The sequence below is a fragment of the Populus euphratica genome, unplaced genomic scaffold (genome assembly GCF_000495115.2).
Source record: "Populus euphratica unplaced genomic scaffold, PopEup_1.0 scaffold673.1, whole genome shotgun sequence".
Classification (NCBI taxonomy): domain Eukaryota; kingdom Viridiplantae; phylum Streptophyta; class Magnoliopsida; order Malpighiales; family Salicaceae; genus Populus; species Populus euphratica.
Window position 1 is genome coordinate 59495 of NW_011500398.1, and position 8456 is coordinate 67950.

The following is an 8456-nucleotide window of genomic DNA, read 5'->3' on the forward strand; positions in this document are numbered from 1 at the left end:
TGATTTACATAAGTCTGGCCACTGAAAATTAACAAGGGCCCATGTATAATCAGCTCGAGAATTTACAACTACAATTTATTTTTAGAAGAAACACAATTACACAATTAATTAGGAGAAAGATATTCTTATATTCCCAATGGATAAGGAGGCATAAATGAAGAAAGCATTTTAAAAAAATAATCATATTTATTAAACTCACTTGATCAATGGATCAATTTGATGAACTAAAACTTTACTTGATTTGGGTTTTATTTTGAATTATTTTTAATATTTATTTCCTCAAATCTGAATAACTTAATAAGTTGACTTGCAACCCAATAAACTTAGTTTGCCACTTCTAGTTTAAAATTAATTGGGTTAAAAGTAAGATATTATCATAAAAAAAATTTACATCAAGTCATTTTGAAAAAAAAAGAAGATATTCTCAATCTGATGAAATAACTTATAACTTGATTTCTATAATAAATTTGATAATTATAAAAAAAATATAAATTAAAAAATAAGTAAATACCGCTTTCTTCAAGTAAAGGAGGATATCAATGCCTTGATATTTAAGAATATCATAAGCTATTTTGTTAACTGAATTATATAATGAGAGAAAACATAATTTCATATAGTTTGGAAGTTGATGCATGAAATTAAGATCCCATATGAAAGGAGAACATAAAAATATTTAGTTAAGGTTTTTCTTTTTTTTTTTTAATAAAAAAAAAACAAGTTAGCCATTCTAATATAGCATTATAAATGTGCCCAAGAGGCCAAGACATAGGTGCTGCACAAACCTTACAATGGCATCTGTGAATAGCTCAAGCTCATCTAAGGTACCATAGACATCATAAACATCATCAATTGTTGTCATAAGTGAAATAACGTTTGCTAGCATTCTCCTACAATTACAAAACTGAGGTTCAAATATGACCCCCACAGTCCATAAGAAATTCTCCATTGGCCTGTCCCTCCCTGGCAAAATCCAACTTTTCTCCAAGTCCTATACTCTTCCACCACCTGTTCATGTTAAGAGATTAAAATTTATAATATTGGTTCAAAACTTAGATAAATTCTATAAAGGAGGATCATCAAATCTAAAGAAGTTTAAATTATTACATACAATTTAATGAAATAATATTAATTTTTATGTGTTGTTTAATTAATTTGCTTCCAAATTGTTCAAAATAAATAAATAAATAAATAAAAAATCCTATAAATTATACGTCCCTAGATGAATGTTTCAGATCTTCTTGGTGTGTTGCTTGTAAATCCAATTTAGCTAGTTCTGACAACACAGGTTCCATATAAGTTTTAGTTTCATACACGTTGATGAACCAATTGGGCTCTAATCTTAGCATCCTCTAAGCCAATGGAAGCTCTAAGGCATGGCTCACCATCTTTGAAAGATATTCGGAAGGGTTGCACTTCTTGACGTAATTTTCAAGATTTTTGGTGGTGAAGTCTCTTGCATCCTCCAAGATGCTCTCGCCTTCTACCAAGAAGTATGAAGCTTCATACAGGAACAGCATTCCCTTCAAATCATCGTGAAGCCATGTCCTAAAGTTTCCTTGTTCGTCCTTGAAATGATTGAAAACCTCTACATGTGGAGAACTCAAAATTTAACACAATTAGTTATGATGGGAATGCATTGAACCATCAATATCAACATTGATTACAAGACTTACCTTGAGGCACATTATAACCATGCTGCCTTAGGAGTCCAAATTCGAGAGCAGTAGCATACAATTCATGTGCTGTCATTGTATTCTGTATATGATTTTCATTAAATAAGCTCTTCAACATGCTCTTTATTTCATAAAAAAAAAAAAATGATAAGATAACCCAAGTATTTGCATGGTATCGATTAGCTCAAGTTGATCCAAGGGTTTCGATGCGTTCGCCAGCATCATCCTTATGTTTGCCTTCAGCTTTTCGCTTCGCGCTGTGTATGGCTCTCCCTAAACAACATCAAGTTCAAGTATTCAACTCAAGTTTCGTGACAATAACATAACATTAGAATAAAAAAGCAAGCAACAATACCTCATATTTACTGGTTAGTGACTGGACATAATCATAGTCCCATATGGAAATTTGATAGTTTGCCGACCGCCGGACAATTTGACCAGCAGCTTCGGTGGTAACCATGCATCGAACTTTGGTAGGTAGAGAGCAATAATTCTTGCTTGATACAGGTCCTACTTGTTAAATTAACTAAGAACAAACACAAGACAGAGGCTATATTTCTCAACAATTTATTTATTATGAATGCATAATTTTAACCTAAAAACAAATAAAATATATATAAGTAAAATTGAAAATACTATTCTACTCTTAATAAATAAGACTACATAAATATTATTTAACTTCTCTCCTCAAACTCATGATGCGGCAGCTATAAGTATTGAGAGTTTGCCAACCAAAAAATGAAAACGAGAGATGGAATATCCCTTGGTAAATAAATTTGCAATCTACAAGGAAGAAGGAGCAAAAAGCAAAGCAATGATGTTATGCTTGAGATAATGATGAGTAAAATGACAATCGATCTCAATGTACTTAGTGGAGAAGACGTTAATCTTTTAGTCATGTCAGGAGATAAAGGATTCTTATCTTTTATTAGTGGAAAAATTAGAATGAGAGTCGCCACCTAATATTTTGATCACTAGAAACCCTAACTGGTTTCAAAGATTAGGTATGAGCACTAGTTGGGTAAAGAGAAGCTATTAGCACCGTAAATATGCCCTACCTAAAATAAGCTGCATTGTTTTATTGTCTGATAAAATCTAAGGTCTTGTCATGTTTTTTAGTTGGTGGTCTGTCTATGATTTAAGAAAAGTCCTCCTTGGTAAAGAGATCCTTATCTTGTCGGGTAGTTCTGATGTCAACAAAGAAATTTAATATTCAAAATACATCTTACGTGTAAGGCTGTAAACCTAGATATTAAAAGAAAACAAAACAATTTTTTTAAAATTTTTAAAATATTGGCCTAGTTCTCGTAACTTTAAAAAACTCATTATTAAAGCCAAAATGCATGTTAATACATAGTTTTGAAATATTCATTGTTATATAAAAATACAATATGATTTTTAGTTTTATTTTTTTGAGATACTTGGTCGTATGTATAAAAAGAAAATATTTTTTTATGTGTTGAAAAAAACCAAATATTTTAATACTGGATTTGCATCTTTATAGTGTCAAAATACAAACCAATATTGATCAAAATACAGTAAAATTTTTATGGAAAATCATAGATTTTTTAAAATAATTTTTGAATTTTTTTGGGCTAGGTCAAGTGAATAGTGGAGCAGCCCGTGTGAGGAAGAAGAAGATAAGTGGAGGCTTACCTAGCGATTGTCCGTTATTGTAGGAGTTGGAGCTGTCGGTTATATGCTGTTTGGCGGTGGTTCTATTCCATCTTTGTTCTATTTTTTTGTGTTCCTTTTTCACCCCACTTCTATCTCCCATTCTCTTTTTCTTCTTTTGCTTCTAATAGTGGTGATGTCGTTGTTGATGGTGGCACTGGTGGCTGCAGACGGTGGCTCTTCTCTGCAGTGGCGAGCAATGTTTGTTGTTGTTCTTCCTACCTATGCAGAGGAGCAGACTTCTTCTTCTTCTTCTTTATGTGTGTTGCAGCAGGGGGAGGAAGATGGTGAGAAGTTGACGATGGCGTTGGTGTCGCAGCAGCTGACTATGGTGGCAAACGTTGCTTCCCTTTCTTCTCACCTTTACTTCGTTGTGCTGCTTGTTTCCTCTATATTTCGTTTCTCCTATCAACAGTGTTCTTGCCTTTTTGCAGTGGCTTCATGGAGGTGCTACTAGTGCTAGCGGTGTTATTGGTTGCAACGAATAGGAAGACAGGTGGTGGTAAGAGAGGGACACTGTTTTGGTTTTTTCTATATTTTCTTCTTCTTCCCCCTGCCTTTTGCGTGCTTCTATTCTTTTTCTTCCTCCTGCCTTTTGCGTGCTTCTGTTTCTCCTCATATACTGCTCTCTATGCCTCCTCTATCTTTCTTCTTTTTCTTCTCCCCCACTTGCAACAGTTCCTCTTTTAGCTTTTATAGCCTAAGGAAAACACTGTGGTGGTAACGATCATCGGGATAGTAGCCAGAAAACATGCCCTATAATTGGAGCAATTTGCTGCAAAACATATCCTTGTTTTAATGCTAAAAACAACTTTCTTTGAAGGGAGACAATGAATAGTGGAAACACACCATTTCAAATTTCAAAATGAATATTTTTGATTTGGTCCTTAGATGTTTTGACAATTTTGTAATCATTGTAATTAGATCCCTTAAATTTAGCGCCTTTTCTAGTTTGGTCCTTGGTTTCGGATTGTTTCAATTAAATTTCTAATTGGCCATCAAACTTCAATAATTGTGCAATTAAGCCCCTGATTTGACCAAATCAACTCTTCAAAATTATAATTGGATCCAAAAATTTTAATTTATTCTAATAAAAGCCTAAATTGACTTAAGAAATCAATTTTCATGTAATCAAATCCTCTATAAATTCAATTAAACCTTGAATAAAATTTAATTGAATTCATAAACATCTGATTTCGAACTTTTCTCGCTCTTATTATTTTTTTGAATTTCTTCTGAATATATATGTATGTATGTATGTATGTATGTATTATGTGTGTGTGTGAGTGTGTGTGTGTGTGTGTATTGTATTTTCCCATTTTGGTGTGGGAACCCAAAAGTGGGTAATAATAGATGCCCTTCTTTACAATACTTAGGAAGCAAAGACTTTACGTAGTAAGTTTTGTAAAGGTAAACCAAACTGAACTTTCAATCTTGATCTTCTCAAAACTTGATTGATCTAAAATTCTATCTTTACCGCAATCTTCTTTCAATTAGAAAATAATGATCAAAACTTGATTATCTTGAGAACTCGATCTTGGTGCCCTGATTTTTTTTCTATGTGGTTGGGCTAACTTGAGATCCCATCCGGCAATCCCCTTTAACTTGAATCAATATGCTATGAGTGGTTAGGCTAACCTAAGATCACATCCAGCGATCTCCTTTAACTAGAACCAAAATCTGTGTGTGGTTGGGCTAACCTAAGATCCCATTCGGTGATTCCCTTTAACCAAAACAAAAATCTAAGTGGTTGGGATAACCTGAGAACCCATCCGGTGATCCCCTTTAATCAAAACCAAAATCTGAGTGGTTGGGCTAGCCTAAGATACCATCCAGTGACCCTCTTTAACTAAAACTAATATCCTATGTGTGGCTGGGCTAACCTGAGATCCCATTCAGCGATCCCTTTTAACCGGAAACAAAGCCCTTTAACTAGAACAAAAAGATTGTATGTGGTTGGGCTAACCTGAGATCCCATTTGGCAATCCTATTTAACTAGAACAAAAAATTTATATGTGGTTGGGCTAACTTGAGACCCCATTTAGTGATCTCCTTTAACTAAAATCAAAGTCTGTATGAATGGGCTAACCTGAGATCCCAATCTGCGACCCTATTTAATAAGAACCAAAATCTGTGTTCTTCATGTTGACAAGGTTTGAACTTGCTTCCTTTGTTTTCTTCTTCTTCTTAATAATTTCCTAATGGTAGGGTTCTTGTCATTTTTCTTCTTGATGATAGGGTTTGATCTTCTTATTTATTTGATATTTTCCTAACAATAAGGTTTATCTCATCTTTTTCCCATTCTAGGGTCATAATCCATGATTCTTTGTTATTATCAGCTCAATGATTTTTTTTTCCAATCTTGCTCAACTTCTTTGAGGATTTTCCTGTAATGAATAAAAAATATATGTGCAATACTTTGAGGTTAGATGAGATGCATGCATCCTTACCTTACTTGACATATAAGCCCCCCCTATTTGATGTTCCATCATCATAGGGTGCCTTAGTTTGCTATCCAAAAGCCTTCTTTGCTCTTTCCATATACTAGTTCATTCATGTATTAGTCATCCTTTTCTTATTGATAAATTACTTTTTAATTTAAATTAAAAAAATTTAAAATGAAATTTTATCTTCTGTTGTCAATGATTTGTTTTTGCTTTCATAATCCCAAACGCTCTTCATGATTTTTTTTTCTTTTTAAAAAAACATTTCATGAAAAAGGTTGATAAACACTTTATTGTCATATAAATCTATTAAATGAAAAATAATCTTTAGGATAAAAAGATAATGAATCTAAATGCGTGGTTGACTTGCTTCGCAAGTCTGATTGGTTCACCTGAATTTGCATAGTGTTTTATGAATTGAGAGTTATTTTTTGACAATTTTATCCTTGAACATTGAGTTAATTAAAGATTTAGATTTTAAATTTAATTTTTATAAGATTATCCCTACAAGTTTCGCGTATCAACCTGGATAGATCTAATGTGTTTTCATCTTAATATTAGATAAAAATATTGTTCACTTTGCAATTGATTTAATTTTTTTCTAAGAAGCCCAATAATAATACCTAGATTTTGTTTTTGCATTTAAAAAAACTATATTTATTTACTGTAACCTATGACATAACGTGAGCCAATGAACTAGACTTTAAGGTTTTTTTTACAGTATATTTAGATGATATCAACTTTTTATATGGTTATTTCAATCTCATGTATTAGGTTATGAGTTTTGTTGCTACCCAATTTTTGATCCATATTTTTGATAAATTTTTAGAAAAAGAAAAAATAGCAAAAAAACAACCAAAAACCCAAAACAATGCATTTTGATATATTTGCATCATTTCATCATTTTCAACATTATCTAAAAAAACAAATTTAAATTTTTAAAGGTATTTGAAACGTGTTTAACTTTTAACATGTAAATTTATGAAAACTAATTTTCCTTGTTTAGTTGACGTTGATGTTGCTCGTTTTAAAATATACAAAAAAAAAGAAGAGAAAATCAAAATTATCAAAAGAAAACGAAGTGATATGAAAAGAAAAAGTTGAGGGACCAATTTGTTTTTAAAGTTGCTTAGGGACCAAGCAATTAAAAATAATAAGTTTTTTCTCTATAAAAGGGGAGAAAATTTTATAAATGAGGGGAAGAAAAATTTAGATCTTGTAAGATTGTATTTGTTTGTAAATTGTTAAAATTTTATGGAACTACCGAAGTATATGTGCTGTTTTAAAATAATTAATAGCTTACTTATTGAGTCCGTTTAAAGTTTTGTCAATGGTATTGCGGAGTGGTAATTTCTCTATAAATTTATATATTTTAATTTGTATGGACGTTGATAAATGATAATGAATTTTTAATATTTATGAGAAGTTGTGATTGGTTTGTTGGATAATCTCGAGGTAAAGTAATATTTTTGCAAGTTTATTTACCTAACTTAGTTAATTAATGCATTATGTCATCATAATTTTATAGAGATTCAATATAAATCATGGATGATCATTCATGGATGTATCAAGATTCACCCCAAGGATTGCAGAGGATGGATTATTGTAACAGGGTTAAGGGTTTTATTAATTTCGCAACATTTATTTCTAGAAATTTTACTAGAGGTAGTATTAGGTGTCTATGCAGGAAGTGTCAAAATAAAAAGTATTTGCATCTTCTATACAAAGGGTTTATGGAGAATTACCAATGTTGGTATACATATGGAGAAGTATATGTTAGTGAGAGGAGAATGGAAGAAACAGTGGTTTGGGCTACTTTTAGTGCTAGCAATGAGAATGACAACACTAATCCTGACAAAAACATAGTTATGAATGTAATGAGAATGAATCAAGGTAATCTTAGTCAATGTTCAATCATAAAAGAAGAATCTAATGTAGATGCAGCTAGGTTTTTTGATTTGTTGAAAGATTCTGAAGAACCATTATGGGATGACTGCACGAACCACAATAAATTATTGTCCGTAGCACAAGTGTTCACCATCAAGTCAGAGCACGGGTTGAGTGAGGCCAGGTATGATAAGATTATTGAATGGGTAAGAAGCATTTTACCTGAAAAGAATAGGCTGAAAAAGAACAGGCTGAAAAAGAACTTCTATGCTGCGAAGTCCATGATGAAACCCCTTGGTTTAGGATACCAGAAAATTGACATGTGCCCTAACTTCTGCATGTTATACTACCTTGAAAATGCTAAGATGACTGAGTGTATGACATGCGGGCATTCCCATTACAAACCTAGAATTGGCAGGGAAAAGACTTTAGTGGCATATAAAAAACTTAGATACTTCCCGATCATACCTAAACTGCAGAGGTTATTCATGTCACTAAGGACTACTGAGCACATGGTATGGCAACAAGCACACCATGCGGTTAATGGAGTGATGGTTCATCTTTCTAACGGCGAAGTGTAGAAACGTTTTAACAGTGTTCATCCTCACTTTTCAGTTGAATCAAGGAATGTGTGTCTTGAGTTGTGTACAGACGAATTCAACCCATTTGGGTTATTTGCTGCTCCTTATTCTTGTTGGTCGGTCATACTCACAGTTTATAACTTGCCACCGAGAATGTATATGAGGCCAGAGTTCATGTTTTTATCTACTGTTATACC